The following is an 8466-nucleotide window of genomic DNA, read 5'->3' as shown; positions in this document are numbered from 1 at the left end:
AGTGATATCACCTATTCGAATAGGTGATATCACCTATTTGCATTTCTTACATCAATACATAATGAATGCTCCCTTCCTCAAGACTATCTAGATTTCCATTGGAACCTAGCAAATTCGGGCTGCCCCGTTTTTCCCTGTAATCGAATCCGAGACATTTCAAATACATTATGTTATCGACCCCTGTAAAGTTATATAAATTTCATAAATTATACCGAGCTGAGGTACAGCAGAGTGGCATACCTTTCTCTCTTTATTATGTAATGTGGGGCATTTTCCGTATGGAACAATTATTATGCGTTTTTCACGATTTTTCCTATAGTATACATTATAGATAAGTGTAATAAATATAATTTGTGAGCAAAACAAACTACAAATTCTACTGGGGTGCTTAAAACTAAATGCGAAGCTGTAATCCATTGTCTCCAAGAACGGTAAGTTAAAAAACGAAAGTGAAAGTAAATGAGAATTAAAGGCAATAGTCTTGGGAGCAGTTATTTCATAAATAATTTGAATAAGTGATATCACCTATTCAAAATGATAAAGTGATATCACCTATTCGAATAGGTGATGTCACCGTTTTGAATTGGTGATATCACCTATTTAATTTGAATAGGTGATCTCACCTTTTCAAATAAGTGATATCACCTTTTCAAAAGGAATAAGTGATATCACCTTTTTGAATGGGTGATATCACCTATTCGAATAAGTGATATCACCTATTCGAATAGTTGAAATCACATATTCAAATCAAATAGGTGATATCACTTATTCGAATAGGTGATATCACTAATTGAATAGATGATATCACCTATTCGAATAGGTTATATCACTTATTCAGAAGCTGAATAGGTGATATCACTTATTCGAATAGGTGATATCACCAATTGAATAGGTGATATCACCTATTTGAATAGGTGATATCACTTTTTGGCAGTAAATACCAAAACGGCGCCTCATAATTTAATTCACGAGTGGGACATGATTTTTTTTTTATATTTTTACGAGTGCGAAGCACTAGAAAAATATCAAAAAATCCTGTCTCACGAGTGAAATAAACTAAAAAAACATTGAATTTTCTGTTTATTACATTTTCTTTGATTTTCCCTTTGCCTCTGTCCTTTTTTAACACAGTCTAATAGGCTGTGACGTCAAAGTTGAACAGTTGAGATGTCATAGCTTAGCAGTTGTGAGATTGAAAACTTTGTAACATGGATTTTAGCGTCATGTTTGGAAAGAAATTGGCAGTTTTAGTCTCTATCAAGATGGTTTAGTTATTACCTCAATCTTTTTACAGGCAGAAATTATATGCTACATGTACTTACTTTCATATCTTTTCACACTGTGACAGAATATCACTTTGCTATACTTTCACACTGTGAGAGAATATCACTTTTATTCAATGAATAAATCAAAGTATATCACTTTCAAAAATGTAATAAATTTTCCAAAGATTACTTCTTTGTCAATTTAGTCAATTCTTCAAATCTAAGCTAAAACAGAAGTTTGATATATACTTAAAGGAAAATGAAACGCAGGGTAACATAGCATGCAGGGATTGTTTGACTCTCTGACCAAAATTTATGAAAACTGGTCAGAGGCTTATCTTGGTTTCTGTGCACTAAAATGGTGTTAAGAATCACTCAACCATGAAATGTATGACGTCATGTAGGGAAAGTCTTAAAAAGCTAAAACAAAAAAAAAAACAAAAAAAAAACAAACAAACAAACAAACAAAAAACAAAAACACGTGCATATTGATGATGACACGTTTGTCAACATCTCTTGTAATACCACTTGATGCACCGGAGGTATACACATCGTTTTTCGATAGTTACAGACAATTTGAATATCTTGCAATCATGGTACGGCTGATGGAAGTTCCATGGTGTCTGACTACTACATTGCCTAAGCAATAAAAGGTCACAACAGGTTGCTGTGGGGGAATTTTCCACCATAGAACCTCTTATCAGTCGTTAGAGAGGAACTGGAAGACTTTCCAACCAATCGTGACGATGAGGTTGGCGCGTAACAACGCTACGCCAGGATTGGGCTATTCATCCTGTGTAATCGTTACCTCACTACCACTGAAACCGCTATTAATATAGTAGGCAATCATAATCATTACATTCACCCATAAACTAAAAGAAACCGATTGCGCAATTTTGGTTTGTGAGCTCGTCGACTTTACGTCCGTGTACCTCTGACTCGCGTACACGTGCGTCGTATGTCTGATTTTTCAGCATGTTTACCCCCTGCCCAATGTAGCCAGATTTGTCAAGACTTTTTCGCCAACATTCACATTGAACCCATTCGACTGGTCTCCGTAAAGTCCTTTTTTTTCTTCAATCGAACATCTGAGGGATTAACTAAACTGTAGGGCTTGAGGCGTCAGAAAGCCCAAGCGACTCTCCACCAGCTAAAGGCTGCCTTGTCGGAGGGGGGGGGGGGAGAGGTGGTTGAATAATATTTTTTCAGAAAGACTAATGCACTGATGAACTCCATGCTGAGAATCAAAGCTGTGACAGATGCGCAAGGGATGCATAGATTTTGAGATTTTGATTTGCACTTATTGGGGGGCACCGTCATAAGAGATTCAATAACTCGTGAACTACCAGTCAAAATCAAATGAGATTTTTGTTCCTTGTTGACTAAAGATGAGTTTAAATGTAAGATTTAAATACTGAAAAATACTTCTGAAAAAAAAATAACATTAAATCTCTTCAAAAGTTTACCCTGCGTTTCCTTTTCCTTTCAGTATATATAGTACGTTTTCTTACTTACTTAAAAAATACTAGATTTTAAAGTGATCCTTTTTTACCTTGTTTTTTTTTTTTTTTTTTTTTTTTTCACTCCTGACATCTGGTATGTTTTTTTAATCAAACATTGTTTTAAAAAAAATACTCACAATATCTCATTCTAGTTTTGTAAGGCAGTTCGTTGTTAAAATTTTATATCATTTACGGAAAGTTTTTATATTTTCTTGACTTCAAAATATCCTTATTTGCTTACGTAATACATGTTTGTTTGTTTGTTTGTTTTTTTTAAATATATGTTTGATGATGAAAACTATTCTGTGAATTGACTTAAATGTCCAAATATGTCTGTGATTTAATAATTTCAACTACAAATGGTATCAAGAATTTTCTATAATTTATTTTGTAGTAAAGAAAGATGAAGTTCATTGATAATTTTAAAACAGTTTTGTTGCACTCCTGACTGCAGCAATATTTAAAATTAAAGCCACAAAACACAAAGAATTCACAAATTAACTTTTGGCAACATTAAGTTGTGAAGAAACTGCGCAATATCTATATTCTAATACCATATTAGATACAATCCGTGTGTCTGTGTGTGTGGGGGGGGGGGGGTCGCGATGATCTATTTTTCGCATCTTTTGCGACCATTTTTAACTCGCCAAATATAAAACACGCAGAAATTATGTCGGTTATTGTGTGCCATAAAAACATAACCATTTTTTTTTTTATTTAATCGTAAAAAAGAACTTACGCAAAATAAAAACTGTTTTATTAAAAAAAAATAATAAATGAATAAAATTTAATCGTAAAAAAGAACTTACGCAAAATAAAAACTGTACAAATCTAGCCTTTTTTTTTTGCAAAATTTCAAACACGCGAAAAAAATCGGATATATGTTACTTCATGGTTAAAAAGCATAAAATTGTTTAAACTTGGATTTATATCACGAATTATTCCTTAATAATGTCGTAAAACTAGCTTTAAACATATTAGGAAGATAAAGGTATATTTTATGGGACATTATACTTCATGGTACATGCAAACACAGTTAGCAATTGAGGTCAACCAGAAACATTCTACTTATCAATTTTTGTCTACATTTATTCAAATGTTATCACTGATATTTCTAACATTTTTGTTGCACTCCGTGAGACTTAAAAGTAGAATTGTAAAGCATAGATTACATCAGAGCATGGTTCCATTGTTTCAGTTAATCTTTGGTGTAATTATCTGAATTTTATTACAATTTTTTTCAGTTTGTTTTTAAAATTTCTTAAAAAATTAAAAGAAAACATAGAACACATCTGCATTGATGAAATTGAAAAAGGGACATATTTCAATAATAAAACTGATTATTGATAAAATAATACTTAATAGTATTGACAAATCTCTATGAAAATGTATTGCACTCCTGGCTCTGGAAATATGGATCTGAAACAAAGACAGATCCTTCAGGAGTACTGTGCAACAATATATCGAGCAGTGGTGTAAATCAGATGTGGATACTTACAAATTCCAAGGAACGTTTGGAAAATTTGAAATCACAGAATTTTACCAAAATCAATAACATCAAAACGACTTTTCAACTCTATATACAACAACTCAAGTCCAGGTTTTTTGACATCATTGACAGCTACATTTTCAATAAAAATGGAAGTCGTAAATTTACGTACCTTGTCACTGGTCAAAAGATGCTTGAGTTTTTCTGACTGACAATATCTATGTTGTTTTTGGAGACCAGGTCTTCCAACAACCTGTTAGAATTTCCATGGGTACCAATTGCGCCCCGTTATAAGCAGACCTATTTTTGTATTCATATGAAGCAGAAAGTATTCGAAGTCTTATACATGAAAAGAAGAAAACACTTGCTGTGGAATTCAACTCGAGATTTAGATATATGGACGACTTATTATCAATTAACAATAGTTATTTCCATTCATACATCGACACGATATATCCAAATGAACCTGAAATAAAAGCTATCACAGAGTCTGACACATCTGTTTCATATTTGGATATTTTACTAGAAAAAGACTTCAATGGTAACCTAACAACCAAGCTTTATGATAAACGTGCTGACTTTTACTTTTCAATCGTCAACTTCCCTTACTTTTGCAGCAATATACCCTTATCACCTGCATACGGGGTACATATCTCTCAGTTGATTCGGTATGAAGAGCATGCTCTACGTATGAACAATTTCTAAAACGAGGTAAGTTATTGACAAACAAGTTGATGAAAGAAGAATATTAACAGTCTCATTTAAAATAATCATTTCCTAAGTTCTATGGTCGATACACTGACCTTGTCAGCAAATACAATCTATCATTCAGTCAAATGCTGACTGACGTTTTTCATACTAATTGTTAATTATCTGATTCACATTAGACCGTTCACGGTAGTTTAGTCGGTAGAGCGCTCGCCTCGTGATCGGGAGGTCGTGAGTTCGAATCTCGGCCGCGACTGATCTAAGTCGATAAAAAATGGGTAGTAACACGTCCTCCGCCATGCGCTCGGCACTTCGAAGTGAAAGTTGCGGGTCCTTCGGATGGGACCTTAAAAACCGAGGCCCCATGTCACGGCAGGCGTTGGAACGATAAAAATCCATCACGCTCAATGGCCCTGAGTGCCGAATAAAGGTCAAAATTTGAAGCCCTTTATCGTGTATGGTGACATCTCTATATGATTGAAAAATTCTCGAATGAGACCATAAAACAACATACAATCAATCATTAATTCACATTAGAAAACACAACGAAGCGTTGCTTTTTAAATCAGAATATCACATTGTTTTCTGTGCTTATAAAATAAAAATTCATCCATCTACAAGAGTTATCTTTCCATCTACATGAGTTATCGTTCTTCAAAATATTTTTAGTGAAAAAATATATTAATTAATTGATTGTAAAAAAAAGTCTGTTTAGTCTGAAATTTCTGTGACAATTAAAAGAATTATATGTTAAGAGATAGAAATATCTCAATTTTAACAGTTTAAATGAACTGAATATAAATGTTTTAGGTAAATTATTATAAGTAATTAATAAAAATATAAGCAATAGAAAATAGAACTTAATTCGGGTTTGAATGAGTTGACTATAGAATGGTCCTCATTACTAAAATTACTAAGACAATTCATTGGATTTCTTGGAATAATTTCCTTGGGACGTTACCTCTCTTATCAGAGGGATATTACACCTTAAGATATAAATGAGATAATTGGCAGGCATTTAGCTAGTATCAAAAGACACATGCTGAGCTATAGAAATTTATTCACATAGCCTGAATTTTTAGTTCAAGCTGATAATTTTGTGTCTGGTCATTTTTTTTTAAATACCCAGACCTAGTATGTGATAAACAATAACTTTTAAGTAAAATAATTTATGTTCACACGCGTGCACATGCATTTACTAAGGATGTCAAAATATTTATTTTCCTTACTCGATTATTCGATTGCATTATTCGAACGATAGTCGATAATTCGGAACAATTTCTGAAAATCAAATTTTATTTCAAACTTCACCGGTACATGACGTATTTATAACTCAGAAACTCTCTCACTTAAATCTCGTAGACATGCATTTAAAAAGTAACATCAAAATTAATGCAACAAGTGGACAGCATGATTATATGAAATAAATTTAGACAGCCAATTCTCTAAAATGTATGATTTCCCTGTCAATCAAAATCGCAAATCGGTCTGTGTAGTCAGTTTTATTTTAGTAAGCATTAAAGCTTATTATAAAATAAATCGGGTAGGTGTGTGTCTGTGTGTGTGTGTGTGTAGGGGGGGGGGGGGGGTAATCTCACACTATCCACACTCCAGGTACCTGTGATATTGTTAAACAGTTAGATATTGCTTATTGGGTGATCCGGCTACGGAAATGTCTTTAAAATGAAAGCGAATTGTTTTAATCTAAGAGATGAATTTAATTTTTTAGAATTCATGGGGACATGAACTAACGACGCTTCACGCCTGAAAAGGCGAATAATGACCCCCATAGAATAATGACCGGGGGTCATTTTTCAACGACAAAAAATGACCCTCCAAAAATTTAATTTTTTGTAGAAAAAGAGCCCTAGGGGTCATTTTTTATGTGTGCGTCTTATAAAAAATTGACCCCCGTTGAAAAATGACCCCTTTTCCAACAGAGTACATGATTCAAAATTTGTAACAGGTGATTGATGCCAAGTTTGAACCTCAGTGTTTAATATTCTTCTTTATCCCCTCTTTGACCAACACTGGACGAAAGCGCAATTAAAATGCAATGAAACAGCATTACATTTACATGCATATTTCTATCTTTTAAGCTTATTGTGTTCTCAGCACAAACTGAAAATCGCAAAATCGCCACTATTGGTTATAACTCTTAACGTAATTTCCCTTTTTGACTGTCTTCAATTTGTTTCATATTTGGATATTTGACTGATTATAGACATTCATAGCTAAACAACAGACAAGCGGGATGTTCTGGCTTTTCATTGGTAAACATGTCTCCCAAAGTAATCAGCAGGCTTTGAGTAGGATTAACTTTTTTTGAAAAAATGAAGAAAGAAAAAGGAATGAGATAAGTTTTCGGAAATAAATAGGTAAAGTTACGAACAGTGATGATTTTAAACTATCCACAAACAATACAATTCTGTAAACAGGGCATAAAAAAGGACCCCCGAAAATTGCAGAGGTTGGATCAGGTGTCTAAAAAGGATAAGCATCCCCTGTTAACCCGTCACGCCCACCTGAATAAATCAGGTAAACGGGACATTCCGTTGTCGAATTTGATATAAAAACAAGGACCAAACATTTGACCCAATTATAGGTTAAATTTGTTGACAGGGTCATTGATACGACCATTGAGTTTACGATATGCTGATTTTAAACGAGGTTGTTGAAACCCCTGTAACATCAACTTACATGTATCAGTCAGTAGCCTGCTTCGATTTAAAAAATTAATCGTGCTCTAGTGTATCGAATAAGTTCATAGACGTAAACATTATATGCAAATGATAGCGGAATATTACTTCATAAATAAGGAAAGCTGACGATAGAAAAAGCTGAAGTCATCCCGTTTGTCAGACAATTTAGTTGTTAGTTGGTCTTTATCGTCTATAGTCAGTAGAACGTCCAAATATGAAGCAGACGTGGCAAACATAAGAACTTTCTGCATTTCTGAAATATATACAATCTATAATGTCCATTCAATTCTATTTATAAACAGTGGTCTTTTCAAACATATAAAAGTACGAGGGGTTATCAAAAAGTTCGTGGAATGAGGCGATAAAATTAGTACTATGTAGTCTGTGCTTTCAAAATTTATAAGGAACATAAAACAAGAAGTGTTGAAAAATTTAGCTTGATACGTTCATTACTTGCCGAATTAGGGTAAAGTGATCGTGAGTCGGACACCTCTCGTTTTCCTTTACGCATGCAGACCACATTCGTCTGTATACCCTGTGTTATTTGGTCTTGTCCGAAAGAACTCGCAAAGATCTACTATTCTTTGCTTGGATTACCTCGGTATTTTACCTTATACAGCATTCAGATGTGATGAACCACCAACATCGAAATTCGTTCGTAAGTCGGACACATTTGATATTGAGTCGGACACTCATAAAAGTGGGGACTAATTAACTTTCTAGGCCCTATATGCACACGCTGACGTGCACTTGTTCATTGAACATGCATGAACCTTTCACGGTCTCGTATTTCAAGAAGG

The sequence above is a fragment of the Saccostrea echinata genome, unplaced genomic scaffold (genome assembly GCF_033153115.1).
Source record: "Saccostrea echinata isolate AGI-Se365-2 ecotype Australia unplaced genomic scaffold, CSIRO_AGI_Sech_v1 ptg000009l, whole genome shotgun sequence".
NCBI lineage: Eukaryota > Metazoa > Mollusca > Bivalvia > Ostreida > Ostreidae > Saccostrea > Saccostrea echinata.
The sequence above is the reverse complement of the archived record's forward strand: the minus strand, read 5'-3'. Positions refer to the sequence as shown.